The sequence below is a fragment of the Ochotona princeps genome, chromosome 24 (assembly GCF_030435755.1).
Source record: "Ochotona princeps isolate mOchPri1 chromosome 24, mOchPri1.hap1, whole genome shotgun sequence".
Taxonomy (NCBI): Eukaryota; Metazoa; Chordata; class Mammalia; order Lagomorpha; family Ochotonidae; genus Ochotona; species Ochotona princeps.
In genome coordinates, this window is record NC_080855.1 from 33,813,180 (window position 1) to 33,828,667 (window position 15,488).

Genomic DNA, 15,488 nt, shown 5'->3' on the forward strand with positions numbered 1-15,488 from the left:
TGCAATCTTAGTTGAGCAATCAAAAATCAATCTAGGACTTAGAACCCTGAGCCTGGAAGTCTGTACTTTTGACCTCAAGCTGCTCCATTTCTTTGCTGATGCCAAATCTTTTTCTCAGTAGCCCTTGATGCTAGTCTGAGTGGAATGTATGGCCCACAACATCAGGAGAATAGGAGTGGGTGCGTATTTTTGAACCCTCGAGAGACCCGAGGTAGACAGTCCTAAAGAGTGGTTGTTTATGAAAGAAGGAGTATTTTGGTTCTTTTAGGTCAATCCAGGTCATTTTCATGGGGATACATGAACAAAGAGATGCAGGCCTGCTCAAAGTCCACCACGTTGCATTGATCAAGCACTGAGGACCATGGTCTTGTCGTGAGGGAGAGAATTAAGGAAAGAAGGAAGAGTTGCTTATGTGGAGTTACTTATTAATGACTCCAACTATATTCCTTTTGATACAGGAGTTTTGATCTCCAACACTTAGGGGATAGCATGTTAATATTTCTTTATTCTGGAACTCATTAGCAGTACCACATTACAAAGTAAATAGCTTGGAAAAGAGGGTTGAGGGGAAGGAGTGTGAGGGAGAGAAATAACAGGACTTAGCTTGATTAAGTATACATTTTTTAAATGTTCATTTTTGATGATGCTTGCAAGTTGATCAGGGTGGGGAGGAGCAAGGGTTAGGGGAAAGTCGGTGAGACCATTTCTTTGCAAATTTCTTTTTCTTCTTCTTCCTGTATCTGGGAAAATGGGTATGTAGGGTTCTCACTACCCAGACTCCCAACCATATCAGGACCCAGCGATGGGGAATAGCTACCCTATATCAACCCAAAGTCTCTAATATGGTGCATGTTCCAAGGGTTCTTCTTAAGTGGTTTTGGTAGTTATGAAATGCTGTCAGTCTCTGCTCTAAGGCTGTTGAAATCCTTACAATGTCTGTTGTCTGACATAGTCAACCTGAGAGTCTCCATTCGCCCTTACATTTGCTGTCATCAGTTGGTTGGAATAGTTGTGTGAACTATTGTACCCTCTTCCCTATGCTATGGTACCAGATATCCTGTGAAGGCCCTGATGGGTTGCCATATGTTTGGTGTGTGCCTGTGCCTGCCATTCATTGCTCCATCTTTTCCACTGAGTAGGGTGCTCTGGACCTCCTGACACAGACCTTGCTGGACACCCACACTGGAGTTCATGAGCCAGGCACCTACTGTGCAGGTATGCCAAAAGACCCAGATCAGGTGAGCCAGACTCCCTGCCTTAACCCCTTCCCCCAAAACTCATGTACTTGGCACCAACTACTGCACAGCTGGGCCTGAGGCTTCAGGCCAGGAACCTGGGTCCTACAGACTTCCCATCTCCAGGTGCACATGGAATCAGCAGTTGCCTTACCCTCCCACCCCCATTTTTTAGAAAAAAGATATGATAGGCACATTGATGTGGTTAGCACAGATTTAACATTAACCATGCCCAGGATGCCTGCCAGCTATTAAATGTTTTCTCACAGCAGTGCAAGACTTACCTAGGTACAATTCAGCCTAGGTTATTGTCCACAATTGGAGAAGTATAACACTTTCAAAAAATGTTTGGGACCAAGGATTCCTTGAAAGCACTGCTTATTTCTGCAGATTTTTTCCTGAAATCATGTAAAGATAGAATGAAAATAGAGAATCTCTTGATAACATGAAGAGGTACTATCTTTTTTTTAAATATTCATTTATTCATTAATTACATTGTATTACATGACACAATTTCATAGGTACTGGGATTCCCCCCCCCTTCACCCCAAACTCTTCCCCCATGGTGACTTCCTTCACCTTGATGCATAACCACAGCTCAAGTTCCGTTGAGATTCCCTAATTAAAAGCTCACACCATACAGAGTGCAGCATCCCATTTGTCCAGTTCAAGTTCAACGGCCTCTTAGGGAGGCTCTCTCAGTTTTGAAGGCAGGGCCAGCAGAGTGTCACCTCAATCAATTAGAAGCTCCAACATATCATCAGCAACAATCCAGGTATGATGAGGCTGGTGCAGAGTCCACTGATTGACATAGTCCATCTTAGAGTTTCCCCTTGTCCAGTTTTCCGCTGGAAGCATATAGCTGAGGTGGTTGATTGATCTACTCCATTTTCCATCTTTTCTTGGTTAGTGCTTTGATTCCTCCATTTTGTTCAGGGGAATCCCCTAAGAAACTTTGAGGCATTCCCAGTCCAGGCTCCTACATGTACTACTAGTAAGCACAGTGCCCGCCACCGTCCATCACTCCGATCAGCTGGTGGTTTTAACCCCTGGGTTGGTTCTATTCCGAGCCCCGACCTCCATTAGAACCAATGAGTATCACAGCTCTCCCTGGCTCTGCCCATCACACTCTCGTCCCTCACCTAAACCAGTGGGAGGTGTGCTGGTCGGGTGTTGCGTTCCCTACTGGCACAGGCCATTTCACCTTGGCATTTTGTGTTTTGTACTGTTTTTTTTTTTTTTTAATTTTTTTATTGCACCCAAACCCGGCCAGGCCCCCACACAGTTTCAGCGCTTGGGCTTGCCAGTGGATGACGTGAACTGACTCAGCCTGGTCTGCCTCAACCAGAGCCAAGTGTATGCCAGTGGGTCACATTCCAAAGCCTCTTCTGGGTTGTTTACCTCCATGCTTCTTGCGTTTATTTGTAGGGTCAGTGTCCTGTCAGAGGAACTGTTCAGATTCTTCCCTCCGACTCCTTCCTGGTGTCAGGCTTCACGCATACCAGCAGGTCCTTTGGCCAGCTCCGCTCTTCAATCCATTCTGGTTCCTGCTGTTGAGAGTTTCAGCCCAGCCACGGCTCGTCCATACCCACGTATATCTCATATATGGCTCAGTTGGGGTTGAGGCCTAGCCGAGCCCATCCCACATCTATCCTGGTCCTCCGGAGCACCAAACTGTGCTGCGGTCTAATCCGGCATGGTGCGTCAAGTCCAAATCGATATTTGTGCCAAGGGATTACAACTGTGACCCTGCCAGAACTCAGCCCCATTCCAGTTCCTGCGCCCCTTTGTGGTAGGCTCCACGCAGCCAAGGCCTCCGCCACGCTCCCCAACCAGGCCTGTTGCCAGCCAGTGTTAAGCATGTCAGAGGTTGCTCTGGGTCAGCCCAGCGCACCCCATAGACTGTCATGCCTGCTGCATAGACTCCACCGGCCCTTCTAAACCGTCCAATGGGGTCAGAGATTCCAGGGGATTGGTCAACGCATGCCTCACACATTCTAGCCCCGAGTATGGTTCTCGAATACTTGGCTGTGTTAGGCTGGAATCGTGGTGGGGACCCGAGTACCCAGGCCGCATGGCTGCCCGGGGTCAAGCCGCTCAGGCCCCCGCCTGGATACTGCTAGCTCCTCCCCCGCTCCAGCCGCATGGCGCGCTGAGGCGTTCCCAATCCGCTCCTCAGGATCCCAGGACAACCTCCCCACTCTCAAAAGGAGGCCATCAAACCAGGACCCCGGCAAATCAGGAAGCTGTCCGAGAGCCTCTCACCACATGTACACATGTGCGTGGTGGAAAGCTTAGCTGTGTTAGGCTGGAATCGTGGCGGGGACCCGAGTACCCGGGCCGCATGGCTGCCCGGGGTCAAGCCGCTCGGGCACCCGCCTGGATCCTTGAAGAGGTACTATCTTTTTTTTTAATTAAATTTCTTCATTAATTACATTGTGTTGTAATTACATAGAATCTGGGATTCTCCCCCCACACTCCCCACATGGTGGGTTCCTCCACCTTGTTGCAAAACCATAGTTCAACTTCAGTTGAAATTCCCACTTTGCAAGTATTTGCCAAGTTAGAGTCCAACATCTTATAGTCCAGTCAAGTCCAACTATTTATTGGGTAGACCCTCTCTGGTCTGAGGGCAGAGTCAGCAGACTATCATCCCGGTCAAATAAAAGCACTAATATACCATCTGCAACAATTAACATCATTATGGAATTAATTGACATGGTATTGAACAGTCAATATGTTAAAAATAAATGCGATTTTTTAACCACTTTCTGTGACCCCCCATTCACAGTTCAATTTTAGTTTATATACTACATATGACATAATATCCATAACATAACATTATATGCTTAACATCATATCACCTTAAATTAAGGCAAACATGTGGTATCTAACCTTTTGGGATTGGTTCATTTCCCTTAGCATTATGGTTTCCAATTTGGCCCATTTGGCCACAAAGAACTGCATTTTGTTTTTTTTTAATAGCTGAATAGTTGTGTATAAACTAAAATTGAAGTATAGGTGAGGTGGTCACAGAAGGTGGCTGGGAACCCGCATTTACTTTTAACATATTGGTTACTCATTACTATGTCAATTAATTCCATAATGATGTAAATTTTTGCTGATGGTATGTTGGAGCTTTCAATTGACTGGGATGATACTCTGCTGGCTCTGTCATCAGACCAGAGAGGGTATACCTAAGAAACCGTTGAACTTGACGGGACAATAAGATGCTGGACTCTATGTTTGGTATACGCTTGCAATGGGGAAATCTCAACTGAACTTGAACTGTGGTTATGCAATAAGGTGGAGGAATCCACCATGGTGGGAGGGTTTGGGGAGGGGTGGGGAGAACCCAAGTATCTATGTAACTGTGTCACATAATACAATGTAATTACTGAAGTTAAATAATAAATAATTAAAAAAAAATAGCTGAATAGTATTCCGTGGAGTAGATGAATCATAGCTTTCTTATCCAATCCTCTGCTGATGGGCATTTTGGCTGTTTCCATGTTTTTGCAATTACTGATTGTGCTGCTATGAACATAGGAGTGCATGTTGGTTTCTCATAAAACAAGTATTCTGGATATATTCCTAGGAGTGCTATAGCTGGGTCATATGGTATGTCGATTTTGAGTTGTTTGAATATTCTCCATACTGATTTCCATAGAGGCTGTACCAATCTGCAGCCCCACCAGCAGTGGAGGGTTCCTTTTTCCCCCGCAACCTCGCCAACAAGTGTTGTTGGTGTTTTTCATGTGGGCCAGTCTTACTGGTGTTAGGTGGTATCTCATTGATGTTTTAATTTGAATTTCCCTTATTGCCAGGGAGCTTGAGCATTTTTTCATATGATTATTTGCCATTTGGGATTGTTCCTTTGTGAAGTGTCTGCCCATTTCCCGTGCCCATTTCTTGAGTGGCTTGTTTATTTTGGTGTTTTGGCTGTTTTGTAATTCTTTGTATACTCTGGAGATTAGTCCTCTATCACCTATGTCGTGCGCAAAGATCTTCTCCCATTCTGTGGGTTGCTTTTTTACTTTGTTGATTGTTTCCTTTGCTGTGCAGAAGCTTCTTAGTTTGACGAGGTCCCATTTGTTTATTCTGGTCTCAATTTCTACTGCTTTTGGTGTCCTTCTTAGGAAGTAGGGAGATACCCCTAGATCTTGCAGAGTATTTCCAACATTTTGTTCCAAAAGTTGGAAGGTTTCTGGATGCATGTTTAGATCTTTTATCCATTTAGATTTGATCTTAGTATATGGTGAGAGATGTGGGTCTTTTTGTTTCTACAGGCTATCAACCAGTTGTCCCAGCAGCATTTATTGAAGAGACCTTCCCATTTGCCTGGATTATCGTTTGTCCTTTTATCAAAGATTATTTGACTGTATCTGTGTGGGTTCCCTTCTGGTGTTTCTATTCTGCTCCATTGATCTTCCTCTCTATCTTTGTGCCAGTACCACGCTGTTTTGACAACCACTGCCCTGTAGTATGTCCAGAGGTCCGGGACTGTGATTCCCCCTGCTAACTTCCTGTTCTTCAGGATGGTTCTAGCTATTTGTGGTTTTTTGTGTTTCCAGATGAAACTTTGGATCATTGTTTCCAGTTCCATGAAGAATGTTTTTGGCAATTTGATTGGAATTGCATTGAATGTATATATTGCTTTTGGCAATATAGACATTTTAATGATATTGATTTTACCTATCCAGGAGCATGGGCTGTTACTCCATCTTTCTAGATCTTGTTCAATTTCTTTTTTCAGTAGTTTGTAGTTTTCTTCAAATAGGTCTCCTACATTTTTGGTTAGGTTTATTCCCAGATACTTCATGCTTTTCCCTGTTATTTTGAATGGTATCTTGCTGGTTAGATCTTTTTCCAACTTGTGGCTGTTAGCATACACTATGGCTGTTGATTTTTGTTCATTAACTTTGTGCCCTGCCACTCTGCGAAAATCTCGTACAAGTTCTAGTAATCTCTTTGTTGAGCCTTTTGGCTCTTCCATATAAAGAATCATGTCATCTGCATATAGTGAAAGCTTGACTTCTTCATTTCCCATTTGGATTCCTCTGATTTCTTTTTCTTGTCTTACGGCCTCAGCGAGCACCTCTAGGACTATGTTGAATAGCAGTGGAGAAAGCGGACATCCCTGTCTTGTTACAGATTTCAGTGGGAAGGGTTCTAGTTTTTCTCCATTCAGTATGATGCTGGTGTTGGGTTTTTCATATATTGCTTTGATTATGTTGTGAATTTTTCCATCTATGCCTACCTTGGTTAGGGTTTTTAGCAGGAAGTTGTGCTGGATTTTGTCGAAAGTTTTTTCTGTGTCTATTGATACTATCATGTGATTCTTGTTTTTCAGTTTTTGGATGTGGTGTATCAGATTTATGGATTTCCTTATGTTGAACCATCCCTGCATTCCCGGGATGAATCCTACTTGATGCGGATGAATGATCTGTCGGATGATTTTTTTGAATTCTCTTGGCTAGGATTTTGTTGAGAATCTTAGCATCAATGTTCATCAGAGAGATAGGTCTGTAGTTTTCTTTCTGTGTAGGCTCTCTGTCTGGTTTTGGGATTAAGGTAATGTTGGCTTCATAGAATGAGTTTGGAAGGGTTGCTTCCTTTTCTATTGTTTTGAAGAGTTTGTAGAGGATTGGGGTCAGTTCTGTTCGAAATGTTTTGTAGAATCCTGTAGTGAAGCCATCTGGGCCTGGGCTTTTCTTTGTTGGGAGGTCTTTAATCACTGATTCAATCTCTGCTTCAGTTATGGGTTTTTTCAGGTCGTTTGTTGCCTCTGGGCTAAGTTTTGGCAGGTGGTGTGAGGCTAAGAACTTTTCCATTTCTTGGTGGTCTTCTGATTTGTTGGAGTACAGTGCTTTGTGGTAATTTCTAATTATGTTCTTAATGGTTGTAATGTCTGTTGTTATGTTGCCTTTTTCATCTTTGATGCTGTTAATTCTTGGTTTCTCTTGTTTTTTCTTTGTCAGATGGGCCAGAGTGGTGTCTATTTTGTTTATCTTTTCAACAAACCAGCTTTTTGATTCATTGATTTTGTGTATAGTTTTTTTTTATTTCTATCTGGTTGATTTCCTCCCTTGTTTTGATGATTTCTTGTTTCCTGTTGTGTGTGGGGCTCATCTGCTGCTGCTTTTCCAATTCCTGGAGGTGTGTGGTTAGTTCCTGTATTTGGCGCTTCTCTTAGGCCTTGACATGAGCTCCAATTGCGATGAGTTTACCCCGTAGCACTGCTTTGGCAGTGTCCCACAAGTTTTGGAATGTTGTGTCAGGGTTTTCATTGGTTTCCATAAATTTTTTGATCTCATCTTTAATTTCTTCTCTGATACATTGTTCATTTAATAGCATATTGTTCAGCCTCCAAGAGTTTCTTTATTTCCCTGGGTATTTTGAGTTGCTGATTTCCAGTTTCATTCCGTGGTGGTCTGATAGGGTACATGGTATGATTTCTATCTTTTTGAAGTTATTTAGATTTGCTTTGTGTCCTATCATGTGGTCGATCCTGGAGAAGGTGCCATGCACTGCTGAAAAAAAATGTATAATCTGTGGTCTTAGGATAAAAAGTTCTATAGATGTCTACTAAGTCCAGTTGTTCTAATGTTTGTATGAGCTCTGTTGTTTCTTTGTTGAGTTTTTGTTTTGTTGATCTGTCTATAGTTGTTAGCGGAGTGTTAAGATCGCCCACTATTATTGTGTGTGTATCTATGTCTTCCCTCAAGTCTGTAAGTAATTGCTTCACGTAGCTAGGTGCATTGGAATTAGGTGCATATATGTTCACGATTGTAACTGCTTCCTGATGGATCAGTCCCTTCACCATTATATAATGTCCTTCTCTGTCCTTTCTGATGTCTGTCACCTTGAAGTCTAGGTCATCTGAGATTAGAACAGCTACTCCAGCCTTTTTTCTCGTGCATTGGTGTGATATCTCTTTTTCCATCCCTTCACTTTAAATTTCTTACAGGCTTTTCTGTCCCTGCTAGGACGGGACATGAACTGAGTTGGGTTGGCTCAAGGACCCCCTGGCATGCGCAAAACCTGCCATTGGGAGGGGTTCTGATGGAGGAGCCTGGGCAACTCCTCTGGCAGGACACAGTCCCTGCTGGTAATTGCAAGAAGCATGATAGGAAACAGTCCAGAATAGGCCATGGAAAGTTTCCCACTGGCACACATTCAGCATGGGTCAGGAGCAGACCAGGCTCAATCAGTCCATATCAACCACTGGCAAATCCGATCACCAGATCAGAGTGTGGGATGAGCTGGGTTTGGTCGCGACAAAACCAGTACACATTATGGAATGCCAGGGCGTGGTTGCCTGTACTGGATATGAATGCAGCACCCAACCAGCACACGTGAGATCCAGGAAGGAAGGGAGGGGCAGAACTGGCGGGGGGATTAAGGGGCTGGTTCCCTCGCCAGACAGCTACTCCCAATGGAGAGCGTGGGCTGGGATAGAGACAGACTAGACTATGCAAGGCTTCAACACCTGTGCGCTGCATGTGGACTAGATCAGGGAAAAGCCAGGCTGGGCTGATTATTCCTGCTGGTGCAAGCATAAATTAGAGTGGGTGAGGGATGTTTGGGCATAGCCACAGAAGCTGGCACTGGGGACTAATTCTGTCAAGTCAAATCACAGAACCACCTAAAGAGTGCATAAACCGGGACAGAGAGACCTGGGAGGGAAACAGTGGGTTCCCCCTTCTTGGGTCACTATTCCTGTGGGAGGGCATGAAAACTAGGACGGGGGCTGGGATGGCTAGATAGAGAGGCACTCAACAACACCCGTGAGGGTTGGATGGTTGAGTTGGTTAGATAGAACTAAGCTTTAATACCCATTGACAAGTGCCAGAGCCAAATGGGATGGGGGACAGACTGGTCTTCTGCTACACATACTGGCAAACCAGGGGCGGGCCTGGTGAGGGTTATCGTGGGTCGCCCCAACTAGGCTGCAGCTTCTTCTGGTTAGTGTGAGGGCCGAGTACGTGCTGGGCAGAACCAGACTGGACAGCAACACCCATTGGTTCCAGTGCAACTAGGGACTGAAAACAGAAACAACCCAGCAATTGCAACCACCAGCTGATCGGGGTGATGGACTGTGCCGGGCCCTGTGCTTGCTAGAACATGCAAGAAACTAGTCTGGGAATACCTCAAAGTTTCTTTGGAGATCTCCCCAATCGAACTGCTGGACTCAGAACTCTAATCAAGAAAAGACAGAAGACAGAGCAGATCAATCATTCATCTCAGCTACATGTTAGCAGCGAAAAATGGGGCAAACGGAGACTTTATGATGGACCATATCAATCAGTGGACGACCTCATCGAGCGAAACTGGCAGCGATTCACAACTGGAGAACTATTAACACCACTCAAGCACATATCTCAGAGCATGCCCCACATCTGGGACTCGGGGTGCGCGGGAAACCGGTTGGGGCTTCTCCCTCAATATCTTCCTTTACCTCAGATTCAAGATGGAAACAATATGGACATAGTAGTATTGCCCACTTCCCTATACCCCTGAACCTTTTTCTTTTTTTTTTTTAACTGTAGTTAACTATGAAAAGATTGTCAACAACAACACAATAAAATAGATTATAAAAAAAAATTTCTTACAGGCTTTTCTGGCTAGATGTGTCTCTTGTAGGCAACAGATTGTTGGGTGTTGTTTGATGATCCATTCTGTTAATCTATGCCTTTTGATTGGTGAGTTTAGGCCATTTGTATTTAGAGATAATATTGAGAGGGTGTGATTTTGGGCTGCCATGAGTGTGTGTAAGTGTGCAAGTGTGTATTTGCGATTATTAGAGTTTCTGATCGGTTGACTTTCCTTGTATGGATTTTAGTGGGGAGGTCTTCCCATCTGCCATCTTTGATTTTGGTTTTCATTTTTTCTTTCTGGGTTTAGCACCTTCCTGAGGAGATTTTCCAGAGCTGGTTTCTTGTTGATGTATTCTTCCAGTTTCTCTTTACTGTTGAAGTTTTTGATTTCATTCTCAAACACAAATGAGAGCTTTGCTGGGTACATTATTCTTGGTTGGCAGTTGTTTTGTTTCAGGATTTGATAGGTTTTACCCCATTCTCTCCTTGCTTGGAACGTTTCTTCTGATAGGTCGGCTGTGATTCTGATTTTCCTTCCTCTGAAAGTAATCTTATCTTTTTGTCTTACTTGTCTTAGAATAGTTTCCTTGTGTTCACTTGAGGACCACATGTCTGGGTGACGATCTGTTTGGAACGTATCTACTGGTGGTTCTTTGTCCTTCCTGGATTTGTGCTGGATTTATATTTCCAGTGTTCTGTAAGTTCTCCTGTATTATCTCATTGAGCACCCGTTGCAAGCCTGTCTCCTTTTCCACTCCTTCGGGAAGGCCTATTATTCTAACATTTGATTTTTTGAGATTGTCTTTCATTTCCTGTATGGACCTATGGCTTTCTCTAGATTTGTCTCCAACTGTTTGATGAGCTGCTGCCTTTCATTCTGATTGTCTTCCAATTCTGATATTCTGTCCTCTGCTGTGTTCATTCTGTTGGTTAGGCTTTCGATTTTGTGTTCTATATCGAGGATTCCCTTTTTGACTTGATTGATTTCTGCAGTGACATGGTTTTCGAATACCTTGGACTCTTCCCAACGCTTCTCACTGTCTCTGATGAATTTCATCACTAGTTTCTTAAAGTCCTTATCTGGTATCTCTTCTATGTCTTCATCTTGCATCTCAGATATTGGGATTAGTTTTTGGTTGTATTGGGAATGAGTGCTTGATCTTTCCTCTGGGCCATTGCTTTTTCTGATACTTCTCATTGTGTTTTTGTTTCTTGTTGTTTTGGGATTTTGGCATCGATTCAGCTGAGCTGGCTCTGGTTTGGGGTCTCTGGCTGAGCCCAGCAGGGCATACTGCCTGAGTCACCAGCTACTTTCAGGGTGTGTAGGTCACAGCCCCGAGCTGGGTCAGGAGGCTTTGTGGGCCAGCCCTAGTGCCAGGCCCCTTCCCTTGTGGCTCCCTCTCAAATGCGGTGCCCTACAGATTCACTCTGCTGAGCCTCGCTCGGCTCTGGGTCATGGGGCTAGCACAGCGGGGGTTTCTGCCTCAGTGCTGAGCCGAGACTCTCCTTCAGGGCTTGAGGTTAGCACAGCAGAGGCCCCTGCTGATCGAAGCCTGAAATCCCCAACTCCGGGCTGGCTGGGCTAGAAATCTCCGCTAGTCCCAGTGCCGAACTGCGCTCTCCGGGATTCCCACTCAGAGGCGCTGCTCCACTGACACTTCAGGCAGGTCTTTCCGAGCGGGCTCCTGCTGGGAGAACCTGTCAGGCCAATTCTGTGGAGCCTGCTCAGGTCAGGCCTTTCCAGCTGCGCCCAGGATGGGAGTCCGCCCCAGAGAAGCCACTTCCTCAGCTGCACTCTCTCAAGGGTGAAAGCGGGTCACCGAGAGGCATAGAACTGTGAGGGGCACGCAGACGTGCCCCACTAGTCTGCTCCTCCGCCCAGGACGTGAGGTCCCTGCCGGGCATTGCCCAGCCTCTGGAGCTCAGTCCGAGCCCAGCAACAGAATCCACTGGACTCCCCAGCAGCCAGTCCACAGCTCGGAGCCGATACGGGAATCTCTGAGCCCCACTCCCACAGCGCTGCTCTTGTTCCCTCTGCACTCTCCCAAAGCCGCTGAGCAGCTGAGAGGCAAGCCTCTGGGAAATCTCCCCTGCTTGTCCTCCACTTCTGCAGGGGATGATGCCCCCAATGATCAGTCCAGTAGCCTCCTCTCGGGGCTCCTGCCCTCCAGAGGACTGGTGCCCCTGTCGGTGTGGGCGCCTATCCTTCTAGCTGCCTCTGTCCTTGGGACGGTTGAGTCTCTGCCGCCTTCCCCCTGCCTGGGATCGTGACTCACCAAGTTCCAAGGGCAGTGTGCTGTATATTCTTTCCCCCTTTTTGTGGCTGTTCCTTCACGCCGTGTAGATCTTCTTGCTTTAGTGAGCTCCAGTGACCTTCTCGCTCTTCTCCCTACAATTTTCTGTTTCCTAGCCTGTTTCTCTGCTGGATCAGTTCCCCTCTTTCCCTCCTCCAACCTACACCAGCTCTCTGTGGTCGGCCATCTTTTCCGGAATCTCGGAGAGGTACTATCTTTTTTTAATTATTATTAAATTTATTCATTAATTACATTGTGTTGTTTTACACAGAATCTGGGATTCTTCCCCCTACCCTCCCCCCTTGGTGGGTTCCTCCACCCCGTTGCATAATCATTGTTTAAGTTCAGTTGAAATTCCCTCTTTGCAAATATTTGCCAAGGATAGAGTTAGAAGAGGTACTATCTGACCAGGTATGATTCATCAGTTAAGAAAGGTTGATGAAAAGAAAAATTTCAGGCCAGACCTGGATCCCACGTTCTCCACAGGAGTGGGAAATTCCAGTGTGTGTGTGTTTTGGGGGGTGGCAGAACACAGTAAATGAAGGCCAGGAATTACTCCAGAAAGACTACAAATGGCAAAAGCACTGTCAATGCAGGTAAGCGAGAGGACTGAGACCTGGTGGTTTGAAGTAGGTGGTCAAGAAGACCTTTTTGGTTCAGACTGATGCTCCATCCCACATGAGAGTTCTGAGTTCCACTTTAACAATAGGTCTTTGCTTACTACCACACACTGCCCACATGAAAGCTAGAGCTTGGGGCCTATCTGGCAGGGCTAAATCCCGGTACGTATCCGTGAGTGTCAGAACAGTGGACAAGTCTCATGCTGCTCCATGACACCAACCATCACGCAAGAGAACCAGGTCTGAAGTTAGATACTGTAGGTTGTATGTGAGCCTATCCCTGTGGAGATACAAGGCCCTCAGGTTAGTTTAACAGTTGGGGTGGTGAGGGGCTGAGCTAGGTGAGACCATGGAATCTGTCAACATTTACAGATACTGGACTTGAGAACAGGCTCAGCAGGTACAGGCTGAAGCACTCACATAAGCACACTAAAATGAGAAAGAGTAGGTCAGGCCAGATTGTTTCATCCACCAGCTCATACAAAGGCTAGGAAGGATGGGGTGGACTGTGCAAGGTGGGGGACTGGAACATGCTGGAAAGTGAGAGATCTGGGTTTGAAAGTGAGCCAGTTGGGTGTACCTGGGCAACTCCCCCAATGGTACATAGCTCCTGCTGGCAAGCACATGATCCAGGCCTGGGTGTTGGGAAGGCTGGGTAAGGTAGATCTATCTGTTGACAAATGCATGGGCTTGTTTTGGAAGGGGACAGATCTGGCAGAGCCATGCAGAAATTAGCCAATTGTCAAGTGCAGAAACCAAGTTGGAGTGCTGATCATACTGGGCTAGGCTACCACACCTTCTTCCAGTTCACAAGAGCCAGGGATGGGAGCAGGCTGAGTAGGCACAGGTTGTAGCATTCACCAGTGAGAGTACAGGTCAGACTGCAACATCCAAAGGCAAAGGCCAAGACAGATGGGGCCTATGCCAAGCGAGAGCAGAGCAACCACTGGCTCGTGTGACATCTGTGACTGGACATCCGGGAATAATCCTGGTTGGGGAACTCAGAGGAAACCCTGGCAGGGTTGTGGCTCCCACTGGTGAGCATGATGTCTGGAGTGGTGGCAGCTATCTGATTTGGATATGGCTGCAGTCTCCCTTGGCATTTCTGTCAATTGGGTCTGGGGTGTGACAGACGGGTCTAGAATCCAACACTCCCTGGAGTTTGTGAGAACCAGAATGGGTGTAGGGTGGGGTTGGCTAAGTCTCTGTCCCTCCAAAGCCACAAGCGTGCTGTATCTGGATATGGACAAGGCTAGGATGGGCTGTAGTATCCAACAGTAAGAATAGGAAAGAATAAGTGCCAGTCAAGAAAGGTCTCTGTTCCTGCTACAATAGAAGGTGGACTAAGCTGGGCTGGGCCATGAACCCTCTGATGTGCATGTGATCTAGCATTGAGACATAATCTGATGGAGAAATTTGGGAAATTTTTCCATCAGGACACAGTCCCTGCAGGTGAGAGCAAGAACCAAGAGAAGGAGCGGGCCATATCAGGCCAGGGAATGGTAACCACGGACATTCATTTAGCTCAGTTACAGGGTGAACCATTCTGGACCGGTTCGTATCACCCACTGGCAAGTCCAAGAACCAGAATGGGGTGTGGAACAAGTCAGGTCAGACCACAATACCAGGCAGTTCACATTAGGGTCTAGACGGGGGGCTCCCTTGGCTAAGCTAGGCTGTATGCCCCACCATCATGAGCTGGAACTGGGGGTGGCACTGAGCCAGACAGGGCTACAGCACTCACTGGAAAATGCTGAGGTGCAGTGGGTCATGCTGAAATGGGCTACAGCTCTCAATCCGCACATGTGACACTTGAGGAGTCGGGAGCGAATGAACACAGTAAGGGAGGACATGCATGGAGCTCCTCCGCTGGATACTACTACCACTGGTATGTATGAATGTCAGATTGGAGACAGACCAGTCTGGGGACAGCAACAATACCATTTTGCCTCCTATGAACTGGATTGAGGGAAAGCCAAGCTAGGTTGACTGTTTTTAATGGTACATGCATAAACCAGAGTGGGTGTGGGTTGTCTGTGCTTTGTTGCAGACACTGACCCAGAGAGCAAATTCTGTCTAGTTAAACTGCAGAACCACCTGGAGATTGCAAGATCCAAGGGTAGGAGTGAGCCCAAAAGGAAACAATGGGTACCTCTCTTCTGGGTTGCCAGTCTGATTGGTGAGGCTGAGAATCAGGACTAAAGGCAGGCATGGCTAGACAGAGAGTTGCACCTGCCATCATGTGTGTGGTCTGGATAGTGGGGCTGGTTGGTTTGAACTAGCATTTAGTGCCCATTGACATGTATGAGAGTTAAATGAGATGTGAGAAAGAATGCACCGGTCTGCTGTACACATTGATAAGCATGTGAACCAGAGCAGGGTAGTGGATCTGGTGTGCGTCATTGCTGTTTGCCCCAACTAGGCTGCAGCTCTCACTGGTTTATGTGTCCATGTGTGTGGTGGACCAAGTTTAGCTGCAGTACCCATTGGTTTGCGTAGAAAACATTGCTGGAGACAGAACCAACCCAACAATTGCAACCATCAGTGTTTCTTCATACGGTGATTGGGGTGACAAACTGTACCAGACGTAAGAATCAGGTTTGGGATCACCTCAGACATTTATTTGACTGTTAGATTCAGAACCCCAACCATGGAGAGAATCACAAGTTCCATGGTCTGACTGTGGAGTGCTTGAGTCAGTGCCAGGCAAACTCAGTGGATTATACTAAATAGTGGACA